Consider the following 17057-nt stretch of genomic DNA (forward strand, 5'->3'; position numbering starts at 1 on the left):
ACACACACACACACACATATATGTGTGTGTACGTATATATATATATGAATTCACTAATTTATATAGAGGAGCTCGGAATTACTCCTGCTATATCCTTTCAAATGATGAACCTGGGTCCATTTAACCACAGTTGAGCTGACCAGAATTGCCAAGTCATTTAATATTTGGAGGCATTTAATTCTTAATCAGTTAAGGTTAAAACATATGTATAAAAATAATGAAAACTTTTGCTATGGCCATAGACAGGTGGGCACTGTGTGTAAAGCTGATTGATGTCCACTGAGCGAAACAGCAGTGGGATTTTCCAAGAGAAAGCACAGCGTGTTATAAGAAATGGCAAAGTCCTGGGAGTGCGCTGGATTTAGCATTAGGACCTAAGTGTCATAGGGAAGTGTATTACTAAAAAAAGACTATGGCTGTTTTTAGAATCCATCCTGAAGTGATCTCTGGGTGTATGCATGTGTGCACGCACGTGTATGTGAGTATGTGTGTGAATTAAAAGAGCAGTTACGTGATAGGGCATTTCTGGTATCTCAACTGTTAGTGATTATGGCTGTACATTTTCCTCAGTACTTAATGGTATGTATTTTGAGTTATCAACTCACTTATTTTGGTCATTTGAAAAAGAGCTGGAGTTCTTTAAATATGTGAAAGTGGGTATGTCCAAAAATATAGAGTGTTTGGTAATCAATCAGGAAACAAAAGGTATGGAGTCATTTGAATGAAATTGAGGTTTTAATAATGGGGTAATCTCAGGTATGTTTCTGGAGTTATGAAACAAATTTAAATCAAATGTACTTGAAATATTTGAAACTATCATCAAAAATTCCATGGCAAGAAAAAAACTGGGCTAAGCATTATAGATGTCATATTTCTATTTGTTCTGACTTCTAGCAACATAGAAAATCCACTGGGTGTTTTTTCTTGTATAAGTTCACTGACACCACTTTCATACAAGCAGTGACAACTGGACAATTCATTATTTTCTCATCTGTGGCTGGAAGTAATTCCTTTTTCTTTGAGAGATTATAATTCACAGAAAAGCATATCTATCATATCCTGTCTCAGACCGTGATCTCAAGGTATCAGTTTTCATTTCAGCCAGATTTGAATTTAAATCTATGTACTTCAACAACATTAGAGGTGTTACTTCATCTTTCCAATATACCTGATTCTTTATCTGCTAAATGGGATGAAAATATCTAGGATGCAAGGTGTGATGAGAATTGAAAAATGGACTTAGCAAAGAGTGGTGCAGTAAGTGGAGTTTGTGGCTGTTTCGTCATTTATCTCCCTCTTCATGTAGACATTATTCCCACAGGATATGATGTGGAATGTTGTAGTGATACTCTGGGGCTTAATAAAACAAAGTTGTCTTGGCTACACGATAGTATCACCTTATAGATTTCCTGCTATATCATTTAGAAAATGATGAACCTGGATCCAGTCAACTACCATTAAGCTGGCCAGAATTGCCACATCATCCTGGGGCGGGGGAGGGGGGGCATATAATTGTCTCAAGGTTTGGGGGCATATAATCTAAATTAAACAAAAAGCTATATAATTTGTATGAGTTAAAAGGTATAATTTGTATTATAATTTGAGATTTAAAATATGGTCAGTAAACATTTATCAGAATATGAAACAAAGCAACAACTCATGAATTACTTCAAAATATCATTTTAATAGCAGTAATTTTTCTTAAGGTTCGTAACTATGAAGAAAATTATTTAAGAAGGGATTGAATAATACTCTTCTTGGATGTTGTTGTTTTTTTTTTACTAATTGAAACTTCCATTTTCTTTGCTTACGGTGGTTGATAACTTATATGGAGAAACTTCAGTGATAGACACTTTCTTGCACATGATATTGATCATTGTATACTCGACTAACACTTATTAAATGCTAGCTGAATACAATGAAAATCTACCATATATTGGTTGATGATATATAAAGATAAGCCACAGTAGTTTCTCTAGAAGGATGCTTTAATTCAATAGGCAAATTAGATGTTAAATTGATATATAAAAATGATACTGTACATGGAAGTAGCCAAATTTGCCCTGAGGATAAATAAAGGGATTACAAATTTTAAGGTAGCAAAATATATAATGGATTATGGCATATGAACATAGTTGGGATAAGATTTAGCTACATATATTAAAAGATAAATAACAGAGGCTTAAATGAGATAGAAGCTTTTTTTGTTATACCTAAAACAATGTCGATCAGAGGCTGCTGTGGTAGCCTTCAATGTGATCAGAAGCTAAAGTTTCTTTCTTTCTGTTTCTTGCTCATGTATAATGCTTGGCTTCAATTCTCAGGGTTATTTTATAAAAGGTTCAGCAAACCAAGGCTTAGACCAAATCCAGGGTCCACCAAATTTTGTATATAAATTTGTTCTGGAGTACTGACACCGCATTCATTTGTGTGTTGTGTATAGCCATTAGCACAGTTGTGGCAGACTGTAGGTCTAGCGAGAGAAAGCATATTTGCTATCTGAACCTTTACCCAAAAAAAGAAAAAAGAAGTTCTAACTCATTATCTAAGACAGTGTTATCTAATAGAAATATAATATAAACATACGTAATTTTAAATTTTCTAGAAGCCACATTTAAAAAGAAAAATTTGAAATACAAAATTAATTAAATTAAGTTTATTTAACACTTTATATAAAAAACTATAATTTCAACATGTAATTATTTACAAAATAACGAGATTATTTTATTATTTTCCCCCTTAAGTCTTTGATATATGAAATATATTTCAATTTGGACTTTCCACACTTCGAGTACTCAATGGCCACAAGTGATAAGTGGCTACCACCTTGAACAGAAGAAAACTAGCATGTCTGAATAAATTCCACCTAAGTATTTTGCTTTCTAGATAGTAAGAAGAAGAAAAGGAAGAAGTTTCGAGAAAATCTACAAAGCAGTTTCACATAACACTTCATTAGACCACACCTAGATTGATACTCATTTTGCAAGGAGTAGGAGATAATACCTGTTAGGGAAAGAAAACGGTAGTGTCTGCTAAGGCATAGAAAAGCCATTTTTAAATTGTCAAATTTTGTATAAATAATAGAATGAAAAATGAAGAATTTCTAGAGCAAATTTAATGCATGTGTGCTAATATATTATTATTGAGATAGACCATACATTGGCATATTACTAAGATATCATAATTATTTACAATTCAATGAAATTTGACTTCAAATAAAAACAAGTGCTACTTCTACTTCTGAACAAGGTAAAGTAATATGGACTGGCTTATCTTTGCAAGTGAAATAACTAAATGACCAGACAATGTATATTAAAAACTAAAAAAATGCTTTTAAGGCATTAGAATTTAGGCAATGAAGGACAGTGATCCACAAAAATGGGACACAAACAAAGTGAGAATTTAAGTGTTCAAGCTTACTGCCTGGATAGAGTTCCAGGCCATTGAAAGGGAAACCTGTCTCTCTAAGTTGATGAGACAAAACCGTGAGTTCCAGAGGCTAACGCAGTTAGAGTTCACAGAATAGAGTAGAATAAAGGAGAGCGCTGCATAAAGGCAGAGCTCTGGAGATTTGCACAGCATTCCCTTCTGGCCCCCTTTATCTTCACTACCCTCACCAAAAAGTTTTCAGTTGAGTATGCCATGTACATATGTTTGAAGAAACTAATCAAGGCTAGGCAAAGAAACAACAAAAAGGAGAATAGGGAGTCATCCTAGAAATTACATCTGACTGAGAATGGCTTATCTTTCTGTCAGGGCCATTAGGTAGAGTATTTACAAAGGTAGTGCCTTAGAGTGGGCAGAAATTAGGTCTACACTAGACACTTCTTTGGTCATGCATAACAAAACAAAACTTCGAAGAATCATACTGTCTCAAAGTAACAATGTTTTAGAGAAAACCACAAAAATATTTATTATAATAAAAATCAGCCATCAATGAACAAAATAAATATCACAGTGTTTAATATCTGATCAAAATGGCATTTAAAGAAGTGGAAAACTATGTTTCATAAGGAAGAGAAAAATAAATGCATCAAAACTAACCCAGAAACCTCATAATTGAATAAATTTGTAGACAGGACAATAAGAATTATTGTGACTAAGCAGTAAACATTCAGAAAATACAGAAAAAAAATTAGTATGTTAAATGGAGATATAGGTATTTAATAAAACAGACAAAACAATTTTTAGAAATGAAAATGTAATGTCTGAGATGAAAAATACTCTAAATGCAATTAAACACACATCAGACACTGTAGGGAAAATAAATGGTAACCATAAAGATACAAAATAGAAAATATGCAAAATAAAACAGGTGGAAAACCAAAAATCAAGCAAATTAAAACAATAACCAGAATGTAAGTAAACTCTGGGACAAATTTAAGTGGCAAAATATACGGGTAATTGGGTTCCCTGGATTCCAGGAAGAAGAAGACCTGGGAGGAGGGATAGAAAAAATACATTAAAGAAATAATGGCCAAAATTTTTCTAAATTTGATGAGAATTCTGAATCTATAGAACCAAGAAAATTGGCAAACTCAATCACAAGGAATATAAAGAAAATTACAGCAAGATATATCATAATCAGATTGCTTAAAACTGGTGATAAAAATCCAAATATTAAATCAGCCCAAGGAAAAAAGTATTTTACAAATAAGTCACCAACATTAAGGATGACAGTATATTTATTGTCTAAAACAATGTAAGTCAAAAGATAATACAGAAACACACTTAAAATACTAAAAAAATACCCCTACCAGTATTTTAGTATTTAAAATACTAAAAAAAAATACCCCTACTAAAAAAAAAAAAAAAAAAAAAAAATGAAAAGAACTTGCCATTTTAGTTTTCTAAAGCTGCTGTAAGAAACTACTACAAACATGGCAACTGAAAATAACACAAATTTTTCTCTCAGTTCTGGGGTTCAGAAGTCCAAACTCAAAGAATTATCAGTACTGGCTCCTTCTGAGGCTCTGAAACAAAATTATTTTATGTCTCTCCAATTTAGGTAGCTTCTGGTTACACTTGACATGCCTTGCCTTGGATTTGCATAAGTCAATCTTTGTCTTCATATGGCCTTCTGCCTTCACATTACTTTCTTCTCTGTTTCTTCTATTTTGCTGTTGCTTATAAGACACTGGCCACTGGATTTAATTTCCATCTTAATCCAGGATGATCTCTCCTTCATTCCTTACCTTAACTACCTCTGCAAGGATTCTTATTCCAAATAAATTCACATTCTGAAGTTGTGGGTGGAAATATATTTTGGAAGTCACTATTGAATTTATTATATCTGCCAACCTAGAATTCTATACCCAATAAATAGATCTTTCAAAAAACAAAGGCAAAACAATGACTTTCAGATATATGCAATCGGAAAAATTTCATCACCAGCAGACCAAGAATATAACAAGTATTCAAGGAAATAGTTCAGCCAAAAGAAAAATCATAGTTAGAATTCTTGGTTTATACCAAAAAATGACAATTTCTCAATATAAGAACTATGTGGGCAAACACTGAAGATATTTTTCTCATTATTTAAATCTCTTTAAAAGACAAGTCATTCTTTTAATGCAAAACTAGAAACAATGCATTACTTCTATATATAGAAGAAAATTGCAGGACAACTATAGTACAAAGACTCACATGGGAGAAATGGAAGTATACCATCATAATATTCTTGTACCATACACAATTTGATGTGATATCATTTGAATTTATCCTTTGATGTAAGTCCTAAAGAAACCACAAAAATAACACAATGAAGATGAATAACTATTAAGATAACAGAAAATACACAAGTAAACCATAAAAAAAATCTGAAAGAAGTCAGGAGAAAAAAGAAGAGAGGAACAAACAAATGGAACATTTAGAAAATGAACAGCAATATTATATGAGAACATATTCAGTATTCACACTAAAAGAACATAATTCAAATATACCAATAAAAAGGCAGAGCTTCTCCAATTGGTTACTAAAGAAAACCAAATTATATTCTCCCAACAACAAAACAACTGGAAATATAAAAACACAAATAGGCTAAAAATAAAAGGATGAAAAAAAGTACTATGCTAATATTAATTAAGTTTTAAGTGATTATATTAATATCAGAAAAAGAGATTTTATAGCAAAAACTATTTCCAGGTATAAAGAGAGTGATCTAATATTAATGGAAGTGTTAATTCATAATAAGGACGTAATAACACTAAACTTTCAATATTTAATGAGTTTTTTTTCTCATTGACATTTATAAAACACTACCTAATGACAGAATACAGATAGTTTTCAAGTGTATAATAGAAAATTTAATGAAAAATGTTCTGGGCCATAAGGCAAATGTGAATAAATTTGTATGAAATTAAATTATACAAAATATGTTCTTTAGAACAAGGAAATAGTTATAAATGAATTTAGAACAAGGAAATGTTATAAATGAATGAATTGGAAAAATCTGCAAATACTTAGAAATGAAATAGTATTCTTTTAGACCCCAAAAGACAATCAAAATTGTTATTAGACAGTATATATAACTGAAGAAAAATAAAACCACAACCTCTCTAAATTTGTGAAATGCAGGTAAAGCATTACTTTGAAGATTTATAGCACTTAATGTTTCTATTATAAAAGAGAAGGGCCTCAAATTTGTGACCTTCCAATTTAACATTTGAGTTGTTTGTTTTAAAAAACAGTCAATGAAACTTTAGATAAGCAACAGAAAGCAGATAATAAAGGTTCATATAAAAATCTATAAAATAAAAAACAGAAAAATATCATGTTAATCATAGAAACAATAAGTCTTATCTTTCAAGAAAGAAAATAAGTTGATAATTCTATATTGCCAGACCAGGGAAATTAAGATAGAGGAAACACAATTCTAATATGAGCAATGAAAGACGTAACTTTAGTCCAGCTCCTACTGACATCAAATGGATAAAAATGGAATATTATCAACAAATTCATGTCAATAAATTTCACAATTATATAAAACAGACAATTTTTTTAAAAAATGACAAATGCAAAACCTATTCAAGAGGAAACAGAATAGCTAATTAAGTATATATAAGTATAATATGTAATAAGTATATATAGTAAGCATATATACTTATTAAATTTATAAGTTATTTACATTTATTTACTTATATAAGTATTATATTTAATATAAGTATATATGTATTATATTTAACATAAGTATATATAATATATAAGTATATGTAATACTTATAAGTATTATATTTATAAGTATTTTATAAGTATATATACTTATAAAATAAATTAGATTATGCTTGAAAAAACAGGCCCAGGTAGGTAACTGATGACATCTATGATTATCTCATCACCAAGGTATTAATCCCAGCACCCGTAATCTGTTCTTCTTGATCCTCTCCCTCTTCCCACCCTCTGCCCTCTGACAGGCCTCAGTGTGTATTGCTCCCACCATGTGTCCATGTGTTCTCAACATTTAGCTCCCACTTATAAACGAGAACATGCTGTATTTTGTTTTCTGTTTCTGGGTTAGTATGCTATGGATAATGGCTTCCAGCTACATCCATGTTCCTACAAAGGACAATATTTTGTTTCTTTTATATGGTTGCATAGTATTCCATGATGTATATGTACCACATTTTCTTTATCCAGTGTGTCATTGATGGGCATTTAGGCTGATGCCATGTCTTTGCTATTGTGAATAGTGCTGCAGTGACCTTATGCATACATGTGTCTTTATAATAGAATAATTTGTATTCTTTGGGTATATACCCAGTAATGGGATTGCTGGGTCAAGTGATATTTCTGCCTCTAGTTCTTTAAAAAATTACCACACTGTCTTTCACTATGGTTGAGCTAATTTTCATTCTCATCAACAGTGTAAAAGTGTGCCTTTTTCTCCACAATCTTACCAGCATTTGTTGTTTTTTGACTTTTTAAAAGTAGCTGTTCTGACTGGTGCAAGATGGCAGTTCATTGTGGTTTTGATTTGCATTTCTCTAAAGATTAGTGATGTTGAGCTTTTTCTCATGTTTCATGGCCACATATATGTCTTTTGAGAATTGTCCGTTCATGTCTTTTGCCTACTTTTAAATGGAGTTGTTTGTTTTCTCTCATAAATTTAGGTTCCTTACAGATGCTGGATATTAGACCTTTGTCAGATGGTAGACCAGAACCATTTTCTCCCATTCTGTAAACTGTTTATTTTGTTGATGCTTTCCTTTGCTGTGCAAAGCTCTTCAGTTTAATTAGATCTAATTTGTAAATTTTTGCTTTTGTTACAATTGCTTTTGGCATCTTTGTCATGAATCTTTGCCTGTGCCTATGTCCTGAATGGTATTACCTAGTTTTTTTTGGTAGGGTTTTGATAGTTTGGGGTTTTACATTTAAGTATTTAATCCATCTTGAGTTGATTTTTGTATATGGTATAAGAAAGGGGTCCAGTTTCAGTTTTCTGCATGTGCCTAGACAGTTCTCCCAGCACAATTTATTAAATAGGGAATCTTTTCCCCATAGCTCATTTTTGTTGGGTTTGTTGAAGATTAGATGGTTATAGATGTGTGGTCCTATTTCTGGTTCTCTCTTCTCTTCCATTGGTCTATATGTCTGTTTTTGTGCCGGTACCATGCTGTGTTGGTTACTGTAGCCTGGTAGTATAGTTTGAAGTTGGGTAGTGTAATGCCTCCAGCTTTATTTTTTTTGCATAGGATTGCCTTGTCTATTCAGGCTCATTTTTGGTTCCATATGAACATTAAAATAGTTTTTATTTTAATTCTGTGAATAAATCAATGATAGTTTAATGGGAATAGCACTGAATCTATGAATTGCTTTGGGCAATATAGCCATTTTCACAATATTGTTTCTTCTTATATATGAGCGTGGTATTTTTTGTTTGTGTCATCTCAGATTTCTTTAAGCAGTGGTTTGTATATATATATAATTTATTAAAATATGATTTTGAGTATCTAATGAAGCAATTGTGATAGTCTCACTTAGCTATTAAAAATTTTGAATGCTTTATTCTCTTACCCTCTCATTTAGAAGATAGAAAAGCTTACAGTCATTACTACACAATGACATTTCACTCAACAAAGGATAGCATATAAGATGTTGGTCCCATAAGATTAAGATGGAGATGAAAAATTTCTATCACTTAGTGAAGTCATAGCTGTCATAACTTCATAACTTTCTAATATAACACATTATTCACATGTTTGTGTTGAGACTGGTGTAAAAAAACCCACTGCACACAGCTGAATGCAGTATAGTACACACAATTATGTACAGTTTATAATACTTGACAATGATAATAAATGACTATGTTATTGCTTTAAATATTTACTATACTGTATTTTTTATTGTTACTTTATGGTGTAATCCTTCTATTTATTAAAAAAGTTATCTGTAAAACAGCCTCAGGCAGATCCTTCAAGAGGTATTCAATAATAAGATATTGTTATCATAGGAGATGAAGCTCCATGTGTATTGCTGTGCTTTAAGACTTTCCAGTGACAAGATGTAGAGATGGAAGATAGTGATATTAAGCCTAAGCCTGTGTAGGCCCAGGCTAATGTGTGTGTTTATGTCTTTGTTTTTAACAAAAAAAGTTTAAAAAATTGTTTTAACAAAAAACGTTTTAAAAATTAAAAATTAAAAAAATCACAACAAAGCTTATAGAATAATAATATGAAGAAAAAATTGTATAACTGTCCAATATGTTTCTGTTTTATACTAAGAGGTACTACAAGAGTCAAAAGTTAAAAAGATAAAATTTATAAAGTAAAAAATTTACATTGTTAATTTATTATTGAAGAAAGAAAAATTATTTTTATAAATTTGGTGCAGTCTAAGTGTACAGTGTTTATAAAGTCTACAGTGGTATACAGTAGTTTCCTAAGCCTTCATAGTCACTCACCACCCATTGACTCACCCAAAGCAACTTCTAGTCCTGCAAGCTCCACTAATGATAAATGTTCTATGCAAGTATCCTCTTTGTAATCTTTTACACCACATTTTTTACTGTACCTTTTCTATATTTAGACACACAAATATTTACCACTCTGCCTATAGTATTCAATACCATGACATACTGTACAGATTGATAGCCTAGGAGCAATAGGTTATACCATATAGCCTAGGTGTATAGTAGTAGGCTATACCTTCTAAGTTTGTGAAAGTACACTCTATGATGTTCCCATAATGTTTAAATCACCTAACAATATATCTTTCTGAATGTTTCCTCAGTCATTAAGTAGCTCATGACTGTACAATTCTGGCCAATCCAACATAAATGTCACTCCACTGAGAGCTTCCTGAAGGTGTTTTCCTTTTCCAGATATAAGGAAAAGATGTAGTTTTTTTCCCGTTTCATATTGCTGTGTATGGATACACACACACACACACACACACACGTGAATACTTGGTGCTGAGAGAATGTCTTGCAATAGTGAAGGAAAGGAACAATAATCACTGATATGCCAACCCTAACATTTTTGGACAACTAAATCAACTTACGTGCACACTTATCTCTATATCTTTTGTTATGTAAACATACGTATTTAAGCCATCAAAATTAAATTGTTCTATTTTATACAATCAAATACATTCTTCAATAATAAACACAGTGTAGATCAAAATTTTTGTTCGGTGTAAGAGTTCTAGAAGGGAAAGATGTGGCCTTGATTCCAAACACTTCAAAGTTTGATGACAATGACAAAGAAAGTAATGCTTAGAGATTTGCTCTTGTGAGATGAAGACAGTACTAAGGAGTTATTCAGAAGGCTATTGCACAGCAAGGGCGGAACAGGGAAGGCTTCCTGGAGATGTAGACTTGGGGGAAAAAAGTGTTATTTAGCCAGAAAAAGAGATGAAAGAACATTCTATCCTCAAAGAATATTTGCCTATCTAAAATGGCTTGCTTCTATATTCAAAATATCTCTTTAGTTGATCTACTTCTCTCTCTCCTCCTGCTCCTTCAACCCCAGTTCACCTGATCTACCTGAGTAACCTCCATGCAGGTTTTGTTTTCTATGTTTACTTCCGTTTCCCCAAATCCATTTCTAAGTAGCAGCTAGAATGATGTTTTTAAAAGAGATCATGCCACTCCCCTACTCTAAAGTTTGCAATAGGCTCTCATTTCACTTAAAGTAAAAACCTGTAAGTTATTTTATATAACAAGTGTCTAGGAAGTATGAAGACAACATGAAAAAAATGATACAAGTTGGTCAGCCAAATAATAATGCCTTAGAATTAAATCTGGATTATCTGAAGTGAAAAATATTTCAGCTACAATACAATGCACCATCAAAACCACTCCATTAATGTTTTTTGAACAGCTAACATATTACGTGCAAGACTTATCTATTTTTATTCTCTTTTGAAATGTCTCCCTCAAAAAAATGGAAGGTTAAAAAAAGAGAGAAAACATTGCTGCACCAGTTGACCTGAATGGCATTAAGCTCTCAGTGTGTGAAAATGAATCTGACATAGTTTATTATAAAATCCGTGAAATAACTTCATGCAGGTTAGGAAAAATCCTGGCTTGTATGCCGACATTGCAGAAAGCATTTTTATGAAGGAAAAGTCAAAAACTCCCCACTGTAATACGTGCCATGATCTATTGTTGGAACAAGACACCTCGCTGTAAGCAATTGGGAACATGGAGAACAAAATCTTTTATCCATGACTTTATGTAGATGCTTTGTTTTTGCAAAATCTTTTTCACTTTTGACTCTAGAAAGGTACTGAGATTTTTGAACAGTGCAAAATGAGCAAAACAGTAGTTGATGGAGGAAAGTGTATATTTAAGCATGTCATATAGGATGGTTTCGAACAGGGATGTCTCTCATAATGTTTTATTTGCTCAAACTGCATTCCAGCATCTGGAATAAAGAATCAAGTTAAGAAAGTTGTGTTCTCCCTTGTGTTCTGACTGATGGAACTGTGACAAAAGGACATGGGCGGTAGAAAAAGGAATTAAATAAATATGAGAAAATTGTAAGACCTTGAAGCTATTAGCTACAGATGTTAGTATGGAAGTTCATATATTATCAGAGAGTTACAAAGCTTCTTCAATTTCATGTTACCAAGAATGCTCTGCAGTTGTCATGTATGTTGATGTGTCTTCCTTCACCTCTAGAAACCATGGTGTTTTTCCCTGCTTACAATGCCACATCTTGGGATTTTCTTGCTGGATGGAACCCAGTTCTTGCCCTTAGAAAGCTCTTGTTCCAGTGTAGGAAAGGAGATGCTTGAACAAAGACAACATGTAATCAGTATTCAGTCACTCAGGTTATAACGCATTGGATTGAAGAAAGGATTAATAATTGCTTTCCCTTTGGGAATTAAATGAGTCTCCATGGAGGCTGTACTGTGGAAGACAAACAAAAGTTTGAAATAATTTCATTTTCATGTGTAGCAAATGCTATGGTAATAAAAATCTTAATACTAGTGATTTTTTTTGGTGTTTTATATTTTCCCCAATAAATAACACTTAATTTAGAAATAGGTTTATTAGTTGAATTACTTAATTTTCCAAAGCATAATTGCCATATGGTTCAATGGTACCAGTCATACCTCTTAATCCAGATATCTCATTTTGCACTAAATTTTAATTTGCGATTAATGTGTAATTTCTACATTACATATACATCATCAAATAACTCTCATTTTCTAATAAAAATAACTATGAGAATAGCATGTAATTATTTCTCCTTCACAGCTTAGTTTAAATATTTGTATATATTTGTGTAGCAATGTAAGACTATCTGATTTTTATATTTACAATGTCTGTTCTAACATAGCTTACGCAATTGTGTATATTTTGGTTAATTTTTCCTTCCCTCTGCTAAAAACACATAAATTAGTTATTTGCATGTGATATACTTGAATGAATAAATCAGGAGAGAAAGAAGCTAAATATATACTTTGTAAAAATGAAATCATTGCAGCAAGTCGTGTATTACTTATGAACCTAGTCAGATGCATTCAGTAACAGCAGTGCCTGATACCTTTTTCTATTTACACAGAGTAAGGGCTGTGACTACTGATGTATAACTTCCTAAGGAAAGAAGGCAGAATTGATGTCGATGGCAATTCAGAATGCCCAAATTTTGATTCAGGCTCCTGACATTAGGCAGCCAGGCCGATCAGTCCTTGACATTGCTAGTGAGATTACAGAAATAGCCAAATGTTGTTAAATTCATAAGGCATAAATTTAATGAAACCACAGTCCTGCAATCACCAGTGAGCACTTTGTTCTCACAGGACACAGAAAGTAAGCAATCATTCAGACCCAAATTTTCAATTAAGGAGATGAGTGGAAGTCTGTTGTGTGGTGCAATTCAAGATGAATAAAGAAAGGATGTGTTAAAGTAAAATAAATTGGCTAAAAGTCATGGCCACTTGTATGAAATTCAGTCTCTTCACTGCAAATTTGATTGGTATGAGGCTGCGGGATAGAGTTATAAATGGGGTCTTCAGAGTCATTACAGAAATAAGAGATCTGAGAAAATCTTCTTCATTGAAGACGTGGGAATTACAAGTATTATTTTTAGACTAGGTAAAACTGAGAAAAAAATACATACAATCTGAAATATAGTAAAGGGCTAAATAGAAGGCAGTTTTCTCTCTTTCCATTTTTTGCTGAAGATCCCTTCTTTATTATTAGGAACAAATTATTCTTAAGGTCTCCAGAACAGTTCACTAACATTTGTCTGTTAAATTAAGTAACTATGCAATTATAGATACTAAATTCACCATAAGTAATTAAGGGAGAACAATGTCATGGAATTCCAATCATCCAAAGTAATTTTGCAGAGAGGATAACCAAAATGAAGCCTATTGTTTATGCAATAAAATGTAAACATAGTCACATTTTAAAGTCTCTAAACAGGTTAACAAGATGAGAAGGAAATGGGGTCCAGAGAGCAATTATTGTTGATGTAAAAGCGTGCATTCCCATAAGTGGTAAAATGAAGAAATAGTCTTCAGCAAGAAAAAAAAATCTAGTAGGATCAGATGAAATTGGAGAAATTATTAATAGCTGAGGGAAGGTTCATAAAGGAATATCACCAAGCCTAATAAGTCACAGGGGGAAACACCCTGCCAAAAGTCATCTAAACATTTAAAGATAACTGACTAGAAAGTTCTCCAGATTTTCAGTGGCAATGAGGCAAAAGGTTTTATTCAATATATGTCAAAAAACATTTATTAAATATTTATCAAATGGCAAATACTACACTAAGCACTGAGCATGAAATAATCATAAGACATTTATAATCCCTGCCCTGTAGAAGCTAATATTTTAGTGGGGAAGAAAGGCAAGTAGGCAGATATTTCCAGTCTCAACTCATTTTAGGAGTTTGCCAAGTAAAATCCCAGACCTATAAGCTCCAAAAAGCTATAGCATATTTTTTTTGCCTGCAAAATGCTTTATTTCCATTTGCTTCAAAGCTTGGGAAAGGGCTCCAAGGTGCTTAAAAAGCTGCCTAGTTGCTGGAGGCAGAGTTTTAGGCAGAAGCCCTGATACTCTAAGAGAGGACCTTGAGAAGTCCTAGGTTCAGTAGGCTCCTAGTCACGCTAAAGGTGAGCCTTTGCATGAGATATCTCCCAGTCAGGCCTGGGGCACGACTGGCCTGTGGAGGTTGGCCACCCATCTTCTTGAGGAGTTTCATTTCCTCAGCTAGGAAGTGGCTCTCCAGGAAGTCACAGAGACGAAAACCAGTGTGGCCAAACCCAGTGCATGAAGATCCAAAAGGTCCTGGTTCATGTTCTTCTCCAGGGCTATGACCCCTTCCAAGACATACAGGGTTTTACCCCACTCATTTTGAGATTGCTTCTGAACATCCTGAAAGAGAGCATGGCCCCCAAGCTGGTTTTGCACCTTCAAGAGTTGTTCTGAACCCTCACACCTCTCCTTGGCCAATTCACAGATAAAGTGGCCCATGCCTTCCAGAGCCAAATTGTTATGGTTGAAAAGAAGTTTAGAGAAAGGTAGGTGTTGGAGGGCTGCAGATGCAAATTGATCAGGTGGTTGATGGCTGCTTCCACCTTGGTGGAATATTTTTTTTTTATTTCAACTTATATTTTAGACAAAGGTTACTTGTGCACGTTCATTTCATGAGTAAGTTGCACCCAAGTACTGAGCGTAGTATCCAATAGGTGGTTTTTCAACTCACACCCTCTGCCCTCTCTATGCTCCCTAGTAGTGTGCAGTGTCTGTTGTTCCCATGATTATGTGCATGTGTGCTCAATGTTTAGCTCCCACTTATAAGTGAAAACATGCTATATTTGGTTTTCCATTCCTTCATTAATTTTCTTAGGATAATGGCCTCCAGTTGCATCCATGTTGCTGCAAAGGGCATGACTTGATTCTTTTTTATGGTCGTGTAGTATCTCATGATATATGCATATCACATTTACTATATCCGATCTATCATTGATGGGGCCCTGGGTTGATTCTATGTCTTTGGTATTGTGAATAGCACAGAGATGTACATACAAGGACATGTGTCTTTTTCCTTTGGGTACATATCCAGTAATGGGATTTCTGGGTCAAATGGTAGTTCTCTTTTAAGTTCTTTGAGAAATCTCCAATAAACTTTCCATAGTGGCTGAACTAATTTATACTCCCTGGGTTGAATAATTCTGACGAATCTGGGAGCTCATGGTTGGTCATCAAGAAGGCCACAAAACGGTATTGACTGGTCCGAGAAGCAGCAGATGGCTGAGAAGATAGTCTTGGAGTTTGCAAGTGGAGAGGAGATTGGAGGTTGGTCAAAGGTTGGAAGAGAGGGAGTCCCCAGGTATGTTCTGTCAAAATACTCTTAAAGCAAGAGGCAGATCTGTGGAACCTCTCAGAATGCTGCTGAATCTAGAGATTTGTGATGTCTTAATTTTGTTTTGTTTTGCTTTATCATACATGGTGACTTTGCAATACCTTAGTTTATTGTATTATTGGTACATAGTGGGTTTTAAATATTCATTGAATGACTGTGTAATGAAATGAAAAGGGAAATATTATTCAGATTAAAGGAAAATGATTTTGCTTTTTATGGAAATATTATCTAAACTTTACGCCATCTATCCTATTAGTAAAAAAGTTGTGTACACAACCTCACCATAAGTATATGTATTTTATGTCCATCTACTACTGTGCTAATCTGTTAAGAACATTAGAGAGTTTAAGCAAAATAAAGATAAAAATACATGGAAATATAAATTCTAATGTTTTTCTACTTATAGTCTGATAAATTTTTGTACCTATCTCCCGGGGTGCATGAAATTAGTTTGTTTTATTTTGTTTTGTTTTAGGGCGCAAATATAGTGTAAAAATAGTATCTGACTTCATATGGTACAATGGAAATTTAAGGTGACTTTTTTCTGTAATCCTAAAAGTGAGGGCTAGAGAAATACATGTTGTGAAATTGGTAAAAACAAGTTAATAGTCTGGTACATTTCAGTTGGGCAAAACAGGTCAGGAAACGCACATGTGAAAAGACAGTTACAATGGTATTGGTTGGATCTTCAGGTGAGTTAATTCCCAATTTTTAGGTAAAGGAATACCCTTCTTAAAGATAGTGTTTATAGGAAAAAATAATGTTTCCTGGTCAAATACATTAGGTTGTCTAACCTTTGAACATATTTATACAATTTTGTCTTTTACTGTAGATTTCTCAGAGCCCAATTAACTAATACGTGCTAAAGACAATATAGGAAAAAAAGAATGAAATGCATTTCTAAATTAGTCAAACATTATTTAACAAACATAAATTGTGCTTAATTGGATGTCTACTTTTACTGGAGTTTTCTTGTAAAAACAATCTGGTTACATTATTTCATGATTCTCTCCAAGATGACTTGGTTGACAATGTGGTAAACATACTCATATAGTAAAGGATATGTAGCATTAGCATCTCTGAGATAAAGGCCAGGAAACCCTGCCCTTGAAAGTCAACGAAAAGAAAACTCCAATTAATGCTACCTGATGGCTTGAAGACCCAGTTTGAAAAGCTCTCCTTACTATTTTATGAGTGTCATTAGACCCTACCGACCTCTGTCATCTATTATGGAGA

At 33.2% G+C, this 17057-nt stretch overlaps 1 pseudogene; it reads right to left on the bottom strand.

Moving 5' to 3' along the window:
• Positions 1 to 14513: 14513 nt before the first annotated feature.
• On the bottom strand, positions 14514 to 15651 carry LOC116418431 (annotated as a pseudogene).
• Between the last annotated feature and the right edge of the window lie 1406 nt (positions 15652 to 17057).

Source organism: Piliocolobus tephrosceles, chromosome 14 (assembly GCF_002776525.5).
Source record: "Piliocolobus tephrosceles isolate RC106 chromosome 14, ASM277652v3, whole genome shotgun sequence".
Lineage (NCBI taxonomy): Eukaryota > Metazoa > Chordata > Mammalia > Primates > Cercopithecidae > Piliocolobus > Piliocolobus tephrosceles.